Below are 18,710 nucleotides of genomic sequence, written 5' to 3' on the forward strand. Positions count from 1 at the left end.
CTCTCTCTCTGCCCCTCCCCTGTTCATGCTCTGTCTCTCTCTGTCTCAAAAAAATAAATAAATAAACGTTAAAAACAATTTTTAAAAAAAGATAGCCAGCCCGTAACTCAGTGCTGCTGATTTAAAATCAAGAGTTTTCATATTTTCTTAAAATCCAACCTCTCCACATTATTTTTTTCCCAATTAGAGATGTATAATATTACAATAATTTTGGCAACCCTTTCCATTTAACTGAATTGGTGAACAGTTCTTATTAGTTATGCATTTATTAGCTGATAAAAAAAATACATACATAGAACATTGACCAGTGCCAGGCATTTGGCTAAATGACACAGAATCACTAGGGAACAAGACCTTGTCACTGGATACAAGGAGGTATCATTTAGACAGAGGCTTCCTGAGCATTTCATCTGTTTCTTACATGCCCCATCTACTTGCTGTTAGGCAGGACTATCAGACCAGTCCTGACCAGCAGGCTGTGGGCAGCAATGACACGTGTGCCATCTTGAGCTGAGACCGTGAAAATCCCAGGTGCAATTTTTTAATAACTCTTGATATGTCATGGCTACTAAAAATGCCATGATTTCAACAGACTTTGAGGTATATTTGCATGTAGGAGGTTTATGTGGAAGAATCCTCTAAGGGACAGAATGTGAAGCAATGAAGGATGAAGGGTAGGTTGAGAATACGGTGTGTTTACAACAAAAACTTCAGTGATGTTGAGCATTTTTTCATATGTCAGTTGGCCGTCTGGATGTTTTCTTTGGAGAAGTGTCTATTCATGTCTTTTGCCCATTTCTTCACGGGATTATTTGTTTTTTGGGTATTGAGCTTGATAAGGTCTTTATAGATTTTGGATACTAATCCTTTATCTGATATGTCATTTGCAGATATCTTCTCCCATTCTGTTGGTTGCCTTTTAGTTTTGCTGATTGTTTCCTTCGCTGTGCAGAAGCTTTTTATTTTGATGAGGTCCCAATAGTTCATTTTTGCTTTTGTTTCCTTTGCCTCCGGAGTCATGTTGAGTAAGAAGTTGCTGCGTCCAAGATCAAAGATGTTTTGCCTGCTTTCTCTTTGAGGATTTTGATGGCTTCCTATCTTACATTTAGGTCTTTTATCCATTTTGAGTTTATTTTTGTGTCTGGTGTAAGAAAGTGGTCCAGGTTCATTCTTCTGCATGTCACTGTCCAGTTTTCCCAGCACCACTTGCTGAAGAGACTATCTTTATTCCACTGGATATTCTTTCCTGCTTTGTCAAAAATTAGTTGGCTATACATTTATGGGTCCATTTCTGGGCTCTCTATTCTGTTCCATTGATCTGAGTGTTCTTGTGCCAGTACCATACTGTCTTGGTGATTACAGCTTTGTAATATGGCTTGAAGTCTGGGATTGTGATGCCTCCTGCTTTGGTTTTCTTTTTCAAGATTGCTTTGGCTACTTTGGGTCTTTTCTGGTTCTATACAAATTTTAGGATCATTTGTTCTAGCTCTGTGAAGAATGCTGGTGTTATTTTGATACGGATTGCATTGAATATGTAGATTGCTTTGGGTAGTATCGACACATCATCAGGGAAATACGAATCAAAACCACAATGAGATACCACCTTATATCTGTCAGAATGGCTGACATTAACAACTCAGGCAACAACAGATGTTGGGGAGGATGCATTGTTGGTGGGAATGCAAGGTGGTGCAGCCTCTCTGGGAAACCGTGTGGAGGTTCCTCAAAAAACTAAAAATAGAACTACCCTACGACCCAGCAGTTGCACTACTAGGCATTTATCCAAGGGATACAGTTGTGCTGTTTCCAAGGGACACATGCACCCCCATGTTTATGGCAGCACTATTGACAATAGCCAAAGTATGGAAAGAGTCCAAATGGCCATCGATGGATGACTGGATAAAGAAGATGTGGTACATATATACAATGGAGTATTATTTGGCAATCAAAAAGAATAAAATCTTGCCATTTGCAAGTACGTGGATGGAACTGGAGGGTATTATGCTAAGTGAAATTAGTCAGAGAGAGACAAAAAACAAATGACTTCACTCATATGAGGACTTTAGGAGACAAAACAGATGACCATAAGGGAAGGGAAACAAAAATGATATAAAAACAGGGAGGGGGACAAAACAGAAGAGATTCATAAGTATGGAGAACAAATTGAGGGTTACTGGAGGGGTTCTGGGAGGGGGGATGGGCTAAATGGGTAAGGGGCACTAAGGGATCTTTTCCTGAAATCATTGTTGCACTATATGCTAACTAATATGGATGTAAATTGAAAAAAAATAAAACAAGTTTAAAAAAAAAAAAAAAAACTTCAGTGGATCTCCAGAATCCCTGGAGTTCAGAGGGATTGCAGGTTTGTGTAAATTTGAGGCAAAGGTGCTGAGCCTTTGTAGTCCTCTATCAACCAGTTATTAAGTGGAGGCTGTTTCTGGGGGACGGCAACCAGCTGTCTTTGGCCTAAGTCCAGCGTTTTTACAGAATTTGGATTCAGCTAAGAGTCTTCAGAAGGTAATACTCTTAGGTAGCAGAATAATAAGTGTCCTGATAGTAAAGGGGAGAGGGCGGTGGCATAACACCAACTACTCTCATGGAAAACCATTGGCTTGTCATTGGGTTGTTTCCGGTAGGTCACTATTACCAATGAAGCTACTGTAAACATTCATGTTCCAGTCTTTGGAAAACTATATGCTTTTACTTCTCATTAGGTAAATGCCTAAAAGTAGTATGGGTGACCTTTGTAATTTGGCAAAAAAAGCAAGTGATTTTGGGAGTACATGTCTCTTCATTTCCTGTAATGTTCTGTGTATGTTTTTCTACCTTTATGCCATCACTGTACTGTAGCCTTATAAATCTCAAGTTCAGTTTATGTGAGTCCTCTAACTGTTCTTTTTTTTTTTTTTCAAAGTTCTTTTGATTCTTTTAGTTCCTGTGCATTTCCATATAAATTTTAAGATCATCTTCAATTTCTACAAAGCACTCTTAGGAGATTTATATTGGGATTTGGTAGATAGATGCATTTGTGGAAAGGTGACAGCTTTACATAATTGAGCCATTCAATACATAGAATTGCCATATCCATTTGTTTATGTGTTCTATATTTTTCATATTTTTCCAGATTATATTTTGATGCTATTGAAAATTACACTTTGTCATTTTTAATTTCTGTTTATTGTCATTATATAGAAAACCAGCTGATTTTTGTATATTGATCTCATATTCTGCGAATTTGTGAAATTCACTCTTCAGCTCTAGGACATTTTTTGTGGATTTCACTGGGATTTTCTATAGAAACATTATTTTGTATGTGAATAAAGAGATTTCTTTTGTAGATATTTATTTATATTTCCTTATTGCCCTAACTAAAACTTCCAGGACATTGTTTAAGAGCAATGGTGAAAACAGATATCCCTACTTCATTACTCATCTTAGGGGCCTTTTAAAATTAAATAGTATTTTAACTGAAGATTTTTCCTTGTGGCCTGGTTGAGAAAATTTTGTCTAATCTCAGTTTGCTGATTTTTTTTAATGTTTATTTATTTTTGAGAGAGAAAGAGAGCATGAGCAGGGTAGGGGCAGAGAGAGAGAGAGGGAGATACAGACTTTTGAAACAGGCTCCAGGCTTTGAGTTGTCAGCCCAGAGCCCGACATGGGGTTTGAACTCACAAACCATGAGATCCTGACCTGAGCAGAAGTCATGCTTAACTGACTGAGCCACCCAGGAACACTATCAGTTTGTTGATTTTTTTTAAAACATCAGAGGTAGATTTTTGACCTTGTCAAATACCTTTTTTTTTTTTTTTTTTTTTTTTTTTTGCATCTACTGAGATGATCAGAGTATTTATCTTTTTTAGTATACTTACAGGATAAGTTACATTGGTTGATTTCATAATGTTAATCCAATCTTACTTTCATTGGTAAAGTCTACTTATTAGATATTATCATGTTTACATATTTTTTAATTCAATTCCCTAAAATTTTATTAAGGGTGTGGTGTGGTCCATAAAGGTTATTGGTTTGTATTTTTCTCTTTTTAAATGTTGACTGATTTAAATATTATAATAATTCTGAGGTCATTGAATGTATTGGGTAACATGCCTTCCTCTGATTTTATTTAGTACTTTGAGTTTAACTGATATTATTCCTTCAAGTGTGGTTAAATTCACGTTGAAGACCTCTGGTTCTAGAGTACTTTTGTCATACAGTTTTTAAGTACAAATCCAATTTATTTAATAAATGTAAATCTATTCAGTTTTTTGTTTCTTTGCTTGTTTTTCTTGGATAAGCATTGGCCGTTTCTGTCTTTCAGGGACATTGTCCATTATTTGAGTTAGGGAATCTTAATGGCATGAAGTTAATGGACATATTCCCTTATCATACTTTTAAGTCTGTAGAATGTGTAGTGATATATATTTCACTGATGATATATGTGTCTTTGTATTTAAATTGCTTTTCTATAGGCAGTGTTTTATTGGGTCTTATGTTGTGATCCAGTCTGACAATGATTGACATTTAACTGAAGTGTTTGGACTATTTTCATTTAATATGATTACCAGTATGATTGGCTTTAATCCAGTATTGTATCTTGGTTTTCCATTTGTATCATCTGTTCTTTGCTTCTCTGGGCTAACTAGTATTACACTTTTTTTTCCTAATTAGGGAAGAGTATTGTTTTTTATTTAATATGAAATTTATTGTCACATTGGTTTCCATATAACACCCAGTGCTCATCCCAAAAGGTGCCCTCCTCAATACCCATCACCCACCCTCCCCTCCCTCCCACCCCCCATCAACCCTCAGTTTGTTCTCAGTTTTTAAGAGTCTCATGTTTTGGCTCCCTCCCTCTCTAACCTTTTTTTTTTCCTTCCCCTCTCCCATGGTCTTCTGTTAAATTTCTCAGGATCCACATAAGAGTGAAAACATATGGTATCTGTTATTACACTTTTTTAAAAAAATATATGTTAGTGGTTGCTTTTGAGCTTTTATTATACAAATTAAGTTTATTACAGTCTACTATTAAGTGATTTTATACCACTTTACATATAAGAATTTTATACCCATACTGTAACAATATAAAAAAACAATATAAAAAGGATGTTAGAGCAATACTCCTCCACCCACCAGCCTTTGTACTATTCTTGTTAAAGCATCATTGTTTTTAGATATATCCTGCAATACTTTATTGTTACTTTCGCTTTATGGAGTCTTTATTTAAAAAGCTTATAAGTTATTTAAAGAGATCAAAATTTTTTATATACCCCCAGAACTACCATTATTGTATCTACCCATGTAGTTACCATTTTCCATGCTCTTCATTTCTTTCTGGAGATCTGAATTTCTATCTGGTATCCCATTGTTTCCGCCTGGAATGTTTCTGTTAAGCATGTCTCATTTGCAAGCATGGCAGTGAGGTATCTTTCAGCACTTGCATAGCTGAAAGTATCTATATTTTATCAGTTTTGAAAGATACTTAATTAGATATATACTACAATTCTAGCAAATCATAATTTTTCTTAATGATTCAGGGTTTTGCTTTGCTCTCTTCTGGCTTGCATTGTTTCCAATGAGAAACATGCTTTTAATCTTCCATCATATCTCTATAAAGTGTGTTTTCTTTTCTAGATAACTTTGCTATCTATATCTTTGTTGCCAGTTTTAATAATTTGATTACTAAGTGATTGGTAGTTTTCCTCATGTTTCCTATTTTGGAAATTTATCAAATTTTCATGGATCTTCTTCTTTATGAGTATTCTTTTTAAAAATTTTTTTTTCAACGTTTATTTATTTTTGGGACAGAGAGAGACAGAGCATGAATGGGGGAGGGGCATAGAGGGAGGGAGACACAGAATCGGAAACAGGCTCCAGGCTCTGAGCCATCAGCCCAGAGCGTGACGCGGGGCTCGAACTCACGGACCGCGAGATCGCGACCTGGCTAAGTCGGGCGCTTAACCGACTGCGCCACCCAGGCGCCCCTAGGAGTATTCTTAAATGTAGAGAATTTCTGTCTATTTTTTTGTCAAAAAATTTTTTTTCTCTTTCTATCTTTTGGTTTGGGCACTCAAATTACACATGTATTGTGCTGGTTGAAAATTTCCCACAGCGCTGTAATGCTGTTTCATTTTCTTCTGTATGTTTTATTTTGAATAGTTTTTATTGTCTGTTTTTAAGTTCAGTGATCTTTGTTCTGTGATGTCTAATCTGCCTTTAATCTCATCCAGTTTATTATTATTTTTTTATCTCAAGCATTATATTTCTCACATCTCTAGAAGTTTTGAGTCTTCTTTACATAGCTCAACTCAAATGTGCAGTCTTTCCTCTAGCTTCTTAAATATCAGAAATATATGCATAACAGTACTTTTAGTAACACTTTATTGTGGTCATCTCTGGGTTTTGACTCACTGAATTTTTTTTTTCCTCATTGTGGATTGCATTTTTTTAGCTTTTTGCTATGACAGTTTTTGATTCCATGATGGATATAGATTTTCCTTGTTAGGTGGTGGATATATTTGTAGTCTTACAAATATTCTTATGCTATGTTCTGTGATGTGGTTAAGATACTTGAAAAATGTTTGTTCTTTTCAGGTCTTGCTATTAATATTTGTTAACCTGGAACAGAGCGACATTTCATATAGGGCCAATTTCCCCATTGCTGAGGCAAAACCTTTTTGAGAGCTGTAGATGGTATTTATTAATTATGAGACATTCTGCCTCAGCTGGTGGGAACAGAAATAATTCGTGGCCTCTGTGTTCTCTGTGGATTATACCCTCAAGGTATCCTCACATGTGTACAAATGCTGATCAAAACCAGCTCAACACTTGAGGGATACCTCTGCAGATATTCGCAGTTCTCTCGTTTGCAACTCTCTCCTCTCCTCCATTATGCTCCCCTTTGAACTGTTGTGTCCTTGGCCCTCCTGGACTCCCAGCTCTTCTTCTCACCTCTGAGTGACCCTTGGGCTCTAAATGAGTTCCTCTTCATAGACTTAAGCTGGGAATTTCTCTCCATGTAGTAATCTAGAGCAGTCACAGGGCACAACTAGTTTATTTTCATTCTCTCCAGAATTACTGTGCTCATCACCTGCTGGCTAAAACTGTATTGAAATTTTTAATTGTTTCAGGTCAAAGGGTAAGCTCATTTCTGTGACCTCCCATCTTGGTCAGATATAGAAGTTCTTATTATGTTTTTTGAGAGAGTTGTACTGCTGAAAAACCATAAGCCAAGAATAAAATACCCATGATTATTTTAAATTTAGAAGTACCTTTGAACTTAAAACCTTTCTCAGGTAGGAAGTGGGCTTACAAAATGATGAAGTCTGGGGAGCCTGGGTGGCTCAGTCGGTTAAGCATCCGACTTTGGATCAGGTCATGATATCACGGTTTGTGAGTTCGAGCCCTGCATCAGGCTCCATGCTCACAGCTCAGAGCCTGGAACCTGCTTCGGTGTCTGTGTCTCCCTCTCTGTCTGCTCCTCCCCTGCTTGCACTCTGTCTGCTTCTCTCTCTCTCTCTCTCTCTCTCTCTCTCTCTCTCTCTCTCTCTCAAAAATAAACATTTAAAAAAAACTTAAAAAAGAAAAAAGAAAATGGTGAAGTCCCAGGATGCCTGTGTGGCTCAGTTGGTTCAGTGTCTGACTTCATTTCATGTCATGATCTTGCAGTTTGCGATTTCAATCCCCACATTGGACATGCTGCTGTCAGTGCAGAGCCTCCTTTGAATCCTCTGTCCCTCTCTCTCTGCCCCTTCTCCACTTGTGCTCTCTCTCTCTTTCTCAAAAATAAAACATTTTTTTAAAAAGCTATATTAATCCTATTAAAAAACAAAACAAAAAGATGTAGTCCCTAAGGGAGGAAAATTCACCATGATTACCTCAGATGTTACCAAGGAAGCTAAAAGCAAATTAAAATTCACCTTAAGAATCAGCAGGAACTGTGGAGAATAACAGATAATAAACCTCCTTCAGAAGCCAGAATTAGAACATAATCATGGAATATTGCCCATATCAGTGATTAGGACTTTAAAACATCTGCCAGCGTGATTTCAGAATTTGCTGTAATTTGGTAACTACTATGAACTTCCTTTTCCTCTTCTTTTTGAGTTGTAATATTTGTCAAGATAATTTTGTTTCTATTCTTCAGTTGTATGTGTAGATGATGTGAAGGACAAATAACTCTTTTATTTTTCCTTTCTATGAAATGTGTTGGTCTTTGACAAAATAAATCCTACATTGTCTTGCTATAGAGCCTGCTATAAATTGCTCTGATCCTGGACTCTCATCTCACTTGAATGAATGACTTGGGTTGTGTCCCCTGGGAGGAGTTGACTACCTTGTGTATGTTTTACATAAAAGGAAGCAAAGCTGAAGTTCCTGACCACAAGGGCATTCTAAGGCAGAGACAGTGAAGTTCACCGAACATTCATCTCCTTCAATGAATTTCTCAGTCCCCTTCTACTTAAGTGAGGCAGTGTAATACTTCTCTATATGTAGATCAATACATGTCACTCTAGGGCTGAGGTTGTACAAAAATCCATTTTCTATTCTAGTCTCTTTCTCAGACCCTTGCTTTTGAGAAAGTCATGTGTTCAAGATGGTGCAGCAACAGAAGGAAGGCCCTCTGCCACTATGAATAATTCTTTAAGCCAAGTTTATTTTCTGACTGGCATTGGACATATAGCACGCGTAAGAAATGTACTTGTGTTATGCCTTTGCGATTGTGGGATTTTTTTTTAATCACAGCAAAACATAACTTAGCTGAGCAATAATAGTTATATTAATATTTGCAATTGGTGTATCATTAGTAACTATCCTTGTAACCAAGTCCAAGCTCATTATCCTTGCTTCACAGCAGGCCGATAAGTTAGGAGGCAAGATGTTGGGAAATGGAAAGCGAATTAATTTGGAAAGCCAGCAAAAAACGGGATAACGGACTACAGTCCTAAAGAACCATCTTCCCTGGGCATAAAATTCAAGCTTCTTTTATGTTACCAAGAGGGGAGAGATGGGTGCGGAGGAAATGGAGTCAAAAGGTGAGTAATGTCTGTAGACATCAAGGAAGATAGTGTAACTTCTTTGTCCTTGGCCAGTAGATCTTTGCATACAGGAATCTGGTCACCTTGTTCCTGCAAATCTTAAGTCTACACCACATAGTCATTTCTGTATCTACTTCCTTATTTCCTTGGGTGAGGTAGGTTTCAGGTAAAGAGCAGTGTCTGTAGTTCTTACCTGTAACACACCTGCATGCCAGGTTAAGCAGAAGTTTCTAGGCTCTAAGTCACAGGTGCAAAGTAATAGAAGCAACATGGAGTCAGACATGTTATATCTGTTATATCCTGTTATATCCCAAGTCAAGGGTATCAACCTGGTTCAGTTGTTCACTTGAACAAGTATGAGAAACTGCCCACTCTTGTATTAGGGGAACATATTAAAGTCTCTAATTTTCTCCTCTTTCCTTCACCTAAAGATTTTCTTGACTTCTACATGTTCTGGTGAAGTGTAAGAGGTAGATATTGATGTGGGATGGATCTGACAGTAATTAAGTAAAATCTTGAAATTCAGATAGATGTAATTTCTGTTAGGTAGTAATTTGACCAGATGATGGGAGCTAATGAGAAGTACACAAGTATTTGCTGAGTATTGATGATGAGTAGTGCTCACCTGAATGAAGGTTAAATAGTTTCTGAATGGAGATGAAGGTATTAGGCGCCTTCCAAGTGATTGAATGTTGTGTCCTTAAGTCTTCCCAGGAAGCAATACATTTTCCTTCTCAGGCAAATAACTCAGAAAAAATTCTCTGGCCCAAAATTTGCCCTAGTTGTTTTTGAACGCCCTCAACTCCAGCACCAGGAAATGGATTCTATATTTCCAACAAAACAAACAAAACAGAATCCTTCTACCTCTTTTGATTAATTCCTTCTCCATTTTTACTTTTTATTACTGAAGATTTTTGTGGTCCACTGGATTTGAAGCGAGAGCCAACCCTAAATTAATTCGCATTTTCTGAAATGCAAAGGAGCAGTGGGGAGGGAGATGTTATCTTCAAACTCTTACAGTATAGGAAACTAGAAAAATAAGAGCGTTTAAATTGCCATATTCGTATTGTTTGCCAGCTGTATACATGTAACTAAAGCTCTAGATGTCATGATAAAGATCATATATTATTAAATGACTGCATAAAGAAAGGCAGGTTCATTTTCCCAGGAGGCCAGGAAGAGCTTCACAGATTAGGGGTTATTTTAAGATGGATATTGGGATATAAGTCCACCAGACTGACATGAGGAGAAAAGGCACTATGGGGAAGAAATATTAACAGGCTAGGGGCCCACCACAAATATTTTATTTATGTCTTCTCATTTAACCTTCATGACAACATAGACATAGTTGGTTTTATTACTAGATGTGTTGACAGAGGCCTAAAGGGTATGTTACCCACTCAAGATTACATAAAGGAAGGACCAGGGTCTTAAATCAGGCCTGGCTCACTTCAACCTAATAACTACACTACACTGCTTTGTCATGAACAAACCCACAAGACGCCAAGGAGGGAGAATGGCCCATGCAGAGACTGCAACCAAGATACAAATTATGACAGGACCATATATTGTGGCAAGTAGAGGGCTGTGGTTTCTCTGAGCAAGAGTGATTTAAGTGCACGTGTGGAATCGTGGCTGTCATGGATGGAAGAGTACATTGATGTGAAATAGCAGTAGTGATGATCACAAACCACAACCAGGATGAAAACCCTGGCTTGATTCACACTCCATGGCGTAGACATACTTTCTCCTGTAGGGCAACACATGTTACTCATGTGTTTGGAAAGAGGAACTTCTTAGTTGGCTCTTCTCCTCTTCATGCTTTCCTTTACTGTGTTTGAAAACTACTGGTACAGGTGGGTCTTACAGGACTTATGTTTGAAAAGAATAGAAGTGGAACTACTGTGACAGATGTATTTGTTTCATTTTGCTTTTAAAAGTGGAATGTATGTTGTGATTATTTCCACGTTAAATTAAAAAAGAAAGAATATGCAGTGAGTTTTATGGGGCAGGTAATACACTGAGGTTACTGGCAAGTGATGGACCAGGACTAGAAGTGAAACTGTCATTTACATGAGGAATGGACCCTTGTGTGGAGAGGGTTAACTTCTGGCTTAACTTCTAGAAGAAAATCATACAAATAATGAATTTAATATTTCTTCAGAACTGTCTCCACAGTAGCCACTCTGGCCTAGTACTCTCATCACTGTCAGGACACGTGGCCCCTTTACTCCCAACCAGCTGTCATTCTTCAACCCTGGCTGAATGTAATGGGCAGGCTAAGAGACAGGGAAAATGGTGCAAACCACGATCTCACTGTTTATCCCACCACCACATAAGTCTATACAGAAATATGACATTTATTGGAGTGTGTGATTAACTAGAAAGAATTGCAGGGTAAGGACAGGAAGAAAAATTTAAAACTGTTATATGTATGACTTTTCTTTTTTTCTTTTTTTTAAATTTTTTTAATGTTTATATTTATTTTTGAGAGAGAAACAGAGCACAAGTGGGGGAGGGGCAGATGGAGAAAGAGTCACAGAAACTGAAGCAGGCTCCAGGCTCTGAGCTGTATAAATATGACTTTTTTTGTTTAAAACAATACATTGGAGGGGCGCCTGGGTGGCGCAGTCGGTTAAGCGTCCGACTTCAGCCAGGTCACGATCTCGCGGTCCGTGAGTTCGAGCCCCGCGTTGGGCTCTGGGCTGATGGCTCGGAGCCTGGAGCCTGTTTCCGATTCTGTGTCTCCCTCTCTCTCTGCCCCTCCCCCGTTCATGTTCTGTCTCTCTCTGTCCCAAAAATAAATAAATGTTAAAAAAAAAAAATTAAAAAAAAAATAAATAAAACAATACATTGGAAAATCAGTGTCATTACAGATAGGCCTCTGGTGGGCAGACCCTAGTTCCTAGCACTTCCCCATCTGTGACTTTTCTCTTGGGATTCCTTTTCCCATCTTGACTGTATGGTTCCCCATCCATGCAGTCACCTTTCACACACCCCTCCCCTTAAGCCTAGAGATTAATATCATCCTCAGGAAAAGTATGTCAATTAGTCTGTGATATGCAGTCTAAAGTAATGCTGTCATGGGACAGGCATAGGGATGTTGCCTTTATAACTCCAAGTTCTGAAGAAGTATGGGAAAGGAGATGTTGTAAGAAGAGAGTCCTATGAGATGCGGACACTGTAAAATCTCAAGAGCAGTTGTATGCAGCTGTGAGCCTCTCATGGCCCCTTCTCAAAGAGCATGCTATAGAAAATCATCTTTTTTTTCTTCTGATTATTTAGTGACACCTGTGAGTCTTTCTCTCTCTGCAGTGTTAGTTCTTTCCTCTCCCCTCTTCTGTCCCTGCAGCTTTTATAATTGGGCCTCTCAGGTGCCCAGGAGAAAAATGATCCCCTGTGCTGAGCCATATTTTTTTAATGGAAACTATTGGCTGCTTATAGGGGTCACAAGAAAAGATTTACTCATATCCTTAGCCAAAGGCTAGTATTATTCCAAATATTTGGAATGAGGAAGGAGAATTGTTTAGTTTTTAGTTACAAGAAGAAAGAAACCATTAAAATAAGAATTCATTTGTATTTGGGGTACAGGAGGACAAATGGAACTATGGCAGATGGCTGCTGTTTTCTCTTGGGTAAATGGTGCAGACTGGAGTCGTGAACATTTTAAATGGTCAGTGTGATGGAGCTGATAAGGCTAAAACAAACGGTTTCAATGGTCCTGGGCAAGGGGTCCATTTGAAGGTGGAGTTTATAAATTTTTCATGACAGTAATCTGCATGGTTGTGACCTGGTTTAGGAATGGAAAAAATACAGATGGCCAGATGATCTATGGTTCAGAGTCTTCAGGAGAGTGGATTGCAGCCCCAAGAGTAGCAGAGGGATGACATTGCTACTCAGGTAGTAACTGAGATGCTGGGTGTAGAAGGCCTTCCTCAGCAAAGGGGAAGGGAAAGTCACATATGTTCCATCAACCCCTATTAGTCCCCATGTCTAGCCTAAATCCTGCTGGCTAGCCTTCCCGGGGGGTGTTCACACTGGCTTGCAGTCCCCCACCTCCTGAGCATACGTGTTACAACAACAAACTGTGGCACGGGGTTAATCTTCCGATTGCGACATTCTAATTAAGAATCCCCCTGCTCAAACACGTTTAATGTCTTCCCTTTGCCTTTTCAGTGTCCTCCATTTTCCTTATTTGCAACTTAAAACTCTCATATGGATCATATTGTTCAATAGAATATTCCAGATGAGAGTACGATCAACTCTATTAAATGTGTCACTGCAAGTCAGGTTAAGGTGGTTGATTGATGTTTAAAGGAAATAATCCAATGCGGCTGTTGACACTACTAATATCTTGAAGGACTGGGACAATGGAAGATACTGGTTCTGTTCTGATGGACAAGGCAGGTGGGCATAGGGAGCATAATAAAAAGTTATTTGCTTGACCCTAAACTGGGGTTTTGTGGTTTAAGTGCTAAATCCATCTCCCCACCATGAGTACCTGAGACCTAACCTCATTTTCCTACCCTTCCTCTGCAAGTGCTCAGATGGCAGAATAAGGGGAATGTGTATCTACGTATGACTCACAAACCTGTTAAAGTTATTTTACTTGTTAGATCACAGGCGTCCTAAAGAGAAAGCGTATGTTCTTTGTATTTTTCTGTAGGGTTAAAAATGTTGCCTTGGAGAATGTTGTCACTTTTATCTTTTTCACATATATAATTAGGATCCTTTTCTTTATTATGACTTTTAATAAGTAATAATCTTAAAGAGCACTTAATTTAGATGAACCATGCTAGTGGGCAAAGGGAATTGAAATATCCTATAAATTATTGAAATTAGCCTATGGAAAACAAAATTCATTAAGTTCCTTTGCATTCTGGAAAATCTCTATACTCTCTTCATTCCCTCCCCTTGGAATCTTACCTGCTCTCCAAGGCCCAGCTCCAGGGGGACTTTCTGCATGAGTTTTCCTCCTCCCAACATATTCCCTTCCTCCTTTCAACTCAGGTGACACTTTGTGCTTTGTGAAGCTAATATATTTTATGTCATGGAATATTTACTTTTCTAGATACTTTTCCTTTCCAACTGTAAAATCATTAAGTAGGTCACACTGACACTTGTAAACTTTTATATAAAATTAATAGCATTATTATTTTATGCCTTTTTTATTTTAATCCTTGCTACAATCCTGTGTGTTGACATTATTTTGAAGACAATGATCATTTACCATGAAGTATTTACCATGAAGCTTTGAGTAAAACAGTCATAGTCTGTATATCTGAATCCACAACTGAATTAACTTTGTGACTTTAGGCAAGTTGCTTAATTCCTCTGAGTCTTATTTTCCTCATCTATAAAAGCAGGATGATATTTATATCTTAAAAATTTTTGTATACATTTATATAACTTATCACTGCTCTAAAAAATGAATGATTGTTTATATATGAGATGACATAAAATGGCAACAAGTGAGGCATTCATAGAATTTCCAGGGACCTGTGGGAATAGTTTGAAACATTTTTCACTATGCATATTGGAAGCCCACTAACTTTTAAAGTAATGTCTCCTCGCCCTCGACTAGAACCAGGAAGGACATAAGCCCAAATAAAGCCTAAAAGCCTGGAGACGCCCACTTTTATGTATGTACGTGTGTACGTATGTATGTATTTAGTTTAGGAAAGAGCAAATCCCACAGTCTTAAACATCATAAAAACTAGAGCATATTGAAACAGATGAACAAGTGCATATGCGTATTTGACAGACGCAGATAACCTGAGTAGATATAAATGTTTTGAATCACGAAATACCAGTCATGAAAGAAATGTCAACATGAAATACATTATCAATACAAACGCTTACTTAATAAGCTACCTTATATAACAAATAGCCACTTTTAGGTTGGTGTCAAGATAAAGCAGACTTAGTGATCCTTCCAGATTATTCTCAGCACCAAAGAGAATGAGAAAATAGTTGTAGAGATCACAGACAACACTAACTCGTGAGAGGCGTTGTGTGTCTGACCATGCTCATTTTAACATCCGTACTCATGCCTGTTGTAGGAAAGACAGCGTGTCAGACACAGCACAGGTGGGTCTGAAGCCTCAAGTTAAATAATGTGGGTATGACTGATGGACAGTGCTGCGGCATTATTTGAATATCAGACTCATTTACATTTATTTTCAGAAAGAAAAAAAATGCTGTTTCACTTGGAGCAATGAAACATCACCCACTGGCAGTTCAACAGAGAGTGACCAGTAAAGATAGATTTCACAGAGGTTGGCGTATCTTGGACACAGATATGTAACAAAACACAGCTAATATTGATTAAGATGGCCATCCTTATCAAGAGGACCTATATAATTTCTCAAGACAAAAATATTTTTTCTATGATTGTGTCATTCCTCACATAAAATCATAAAATGCTATCATAAAATGGTAGTAATATTACAAAGGATGGTATAAGTTAATGTGGCCACAATCCCAAAATTACCACAAAATATGGGGTATTATTGGGAAATTAAATAATTCCATAAAATATTCTGAAGGCAACTCAAACCCAAGTATATAGTTATAAACATGCAGGGATTTTATTAAACACAGTAGTGTAGGGCACCTGGGTAGCGGCTTAGTTGGTTGAATATCTGACTCTTGATTTCGGCTTAGACGTCATGATCCCAGGGTTGTAGGAGCTGAGCATAGAGCCTGCTTGGGATTCTCTCTCTCTCTCTCTCTCTCTCTCTCTCTCTCTCTCTCTGTCTCTACCCTTCTCCCCCACTCATGCTCTATCTCTCTAAAATAAAAATAATTAAAAAAACCCACAATAATGTAAGTTCCCACAAATGTCTTAATATTTATGAAGTCTAAGAATGGCAAACATAGGAGTAGAGAAAGAGCACAGTGTTTTGACCTGGAGAGAATTTGCTAATGGACCTGCTACTTTCTAGCCATGTTACGTTCAGAATATATCTTGATAAAGATGCCCTTTATGCATCTGGTTTTCTCTTGTAAAATGGGTACAAGATTACTTATGTCATTATTGAGATACAGTCCTTAATGTGGTTAACACTGTGCCAACTGTATTGTAGGTACACAAGAAATGATAGATTTTCATGACTAATTTTACTATAATGTTATTTAAAAAATCCATGAGTTGAAAAATCCATTGTGAATTCACATTAACTTTCTGGCTTTTGATACTAAAATTAAATATTACCTTAATACCCTGAGAATCAGTGTCAGTAGGGATGATTTCCTAATGTGCTGGATAATAATGTTAATAATAATTAAAAGAGGTATGATCTTGCCCTCCCTTGTTTTTATGAACCTTAATGATTTGATATCACTTTGGGATGAGCTAAGTGTCCTTCTCTGTCCCCTTAGAAAACAGAAGCAGTATAAATGTTCACTTGTAGTTAGATGACATGGTTATATTATCACAAATTAGGGGTAGCTTTAAGAGATAACTGGCACTTCTACATAATTACTGTTAGAAATAATTGCTTAAAATGAAGTATCCCAAGGTCAAAATAATTTTTGGTAAGTGCCCTTCAGCTTAGAATTAACAACTCCACGGAATAAATCAGTCCATTCAATTGCCTGGGAGTACTTTTTGTAAGGTGTTTATTTTAAAGGATTAAACCTGTACAGTACATTATTGGAAGTTACATATTCTCTAGGTGCACTATTGGAAGTATGAGTTTAGTAGCAATTTAACATTTTTCAAGTTAATGTTATTGCAACTGTGCCCTAAGGGGGGAAAAGAAACATGGAGGCCTTAATTGTCCATTTGTCAATTTGTTGGTGTGAACTTAGCATTTTGATCTAAGGAAATCTTGGCCCTGTTCGCCCACACTGCCTCAGCAACTCCTCCAAGCTCAGATGAGTTGTTTGGGCATGTTATTTACCTTTTTTTTTTTCCTGTTTATAACGTTAGGTGTATATTCTCTTCATTATCAGCACAGAGTTTGTTCCAACTACTGTTAGCTATTTTTCACTAATGTCCATGGAAGACCACTTATTGAATAATTTATTTCTTTAGGTCTTATAAATCTTATCATTTCATCAGATAAGATTATTATAAACATGGCATGTGTATACATTACTCAACAGAAGCTCAGCTTTACAATATCAGGCAAGTTATACTTCTTTCTCCACGTGTCTTATGAAGATGTTATAGTTCAAAACATTCATTTTTGGATTATGCCTCACATCTCACTTTTAGAAATATTTTTAATTCCTCTGAACAGCTACATATATCTATTTGTTGGCCCAACTAAATTGTATAAGCAACGATACTTCCTTCCTTTTTTTTTTTTTTTTTTGCAAAGTTTGTGACCCACAACTTTTATGGGATATTTTGCCAAATCTTGTCTCTAGCTTCATCGTATTTTTCTCAGAGTGAGAAAAATCATCTTTATTTCCTTGTATCACATGAATTTGTATGTACACAATATTGTGGTAGCTATGAAAGTATATGGCTCTGATATTCAAGACAATCAGCTGGGGATGCATAGTTGATCAACATCCTCGTGGGTCCTCCATCATTCATGTAGAGACTATGCTTCCTCCCCTGGGCAGGCTTCTCTGAGTAAACCAGCTAAAGAAAAAGAGAAAAGTATGAGCTTGGTCTGTGGATGGGGGTGCTCAGTATATGAAAATGACAGCATAAGAACGGACAGTGGCTGCATTAAAGTCATATTTAAGGTGACCTTGAAAAATAATAAAGGGAAAAACTTACCAATGGATGAAGTTTTCAGCAGCGTATAGGTCATCAATCTTGTGTGAAGAAGTGGCCTGAGGTTAGAATGTATATATTCTTGACCACTGACCAGGGACTAGAACAGGACTAGAAGATCCAAGTCAAGAAGGACCAAGTTAAAAGCATGTAGACAGACCTATAGGAATAGCTTGGAAATGTATCACATGTTAGTGCCCACCCAAAAGCATACACTGCGAAAGTGGCACTGAAGAAACAAGGAGAGAAAATGCTTGGCTGGCTCACATTAGTCAGTCATCATCATTTATCACCCTGGAACTGGAACACTGGCCACATGAAGAGAGTGGCCGTGGCAATAGAGTTGGAGGCTGTTCATTGGCTGATCAACAGAGATTCTCACTTACCAAGACCAGTCTAACTACTGCTGCCCTTGAACTTCTGACCTGTTAGGAATTGATATACAAGCTGAGCCCTCAATATAGCATTATTCCATGAGGAAACAAACCAGTCACTTGGAGGCAAGCCTATTCCACTGGGCCCCTTGCAACCTGGAGCACCCAGTGCCTTATGCTCACAGTGATCGATATCTGTGTCCTCTGGGTAGAGGTTTGCCTTTCTTGCCAGCAAAGCCTCAGGGAGTTCTGCTATCCAGGGATGTAAGGGATGACTGATCCACTGTTATGGACTACCACATAAGACGGTTTCAGTCCAGAAGACCCAATTAATACTGAAGGAGGTGCTTGAAGAGTCTCCTGAATAGGGGTTTCACTGCTCATTTTATATACCTTCTTTGAATAGCATTCCTCATTTGAAGAGAAAGAAAAACAGAGGGAGGTTGGCGACATGCATGGAACTCATCATCACAGTTGCGTTAAAATCTTGTGAAACAAAGAGGTGTGGCCCTGTACATATAGAAAAGAAAAACAGAAAAGTAATTTTCATCTCTGGGTCTTAGGAAC

Source organism: Herpailurus yagouaroundi, unplaced genomic scaffold, assembly GCF_014898765.1.
Source record: "Herpailurus yagouaroundi ecotype Mexico unplaced genomic scaffold, PumYag 203, whole genome shotgun sequence".
In the NCBI taxonomy this organism is placed as follows: domain Eukaryota; kingdom Metazoa; phylum Chordata; class Mammalia; order Carnivora; family Felidae; genus Herpailurus; species Herpailurus yagouaroundi.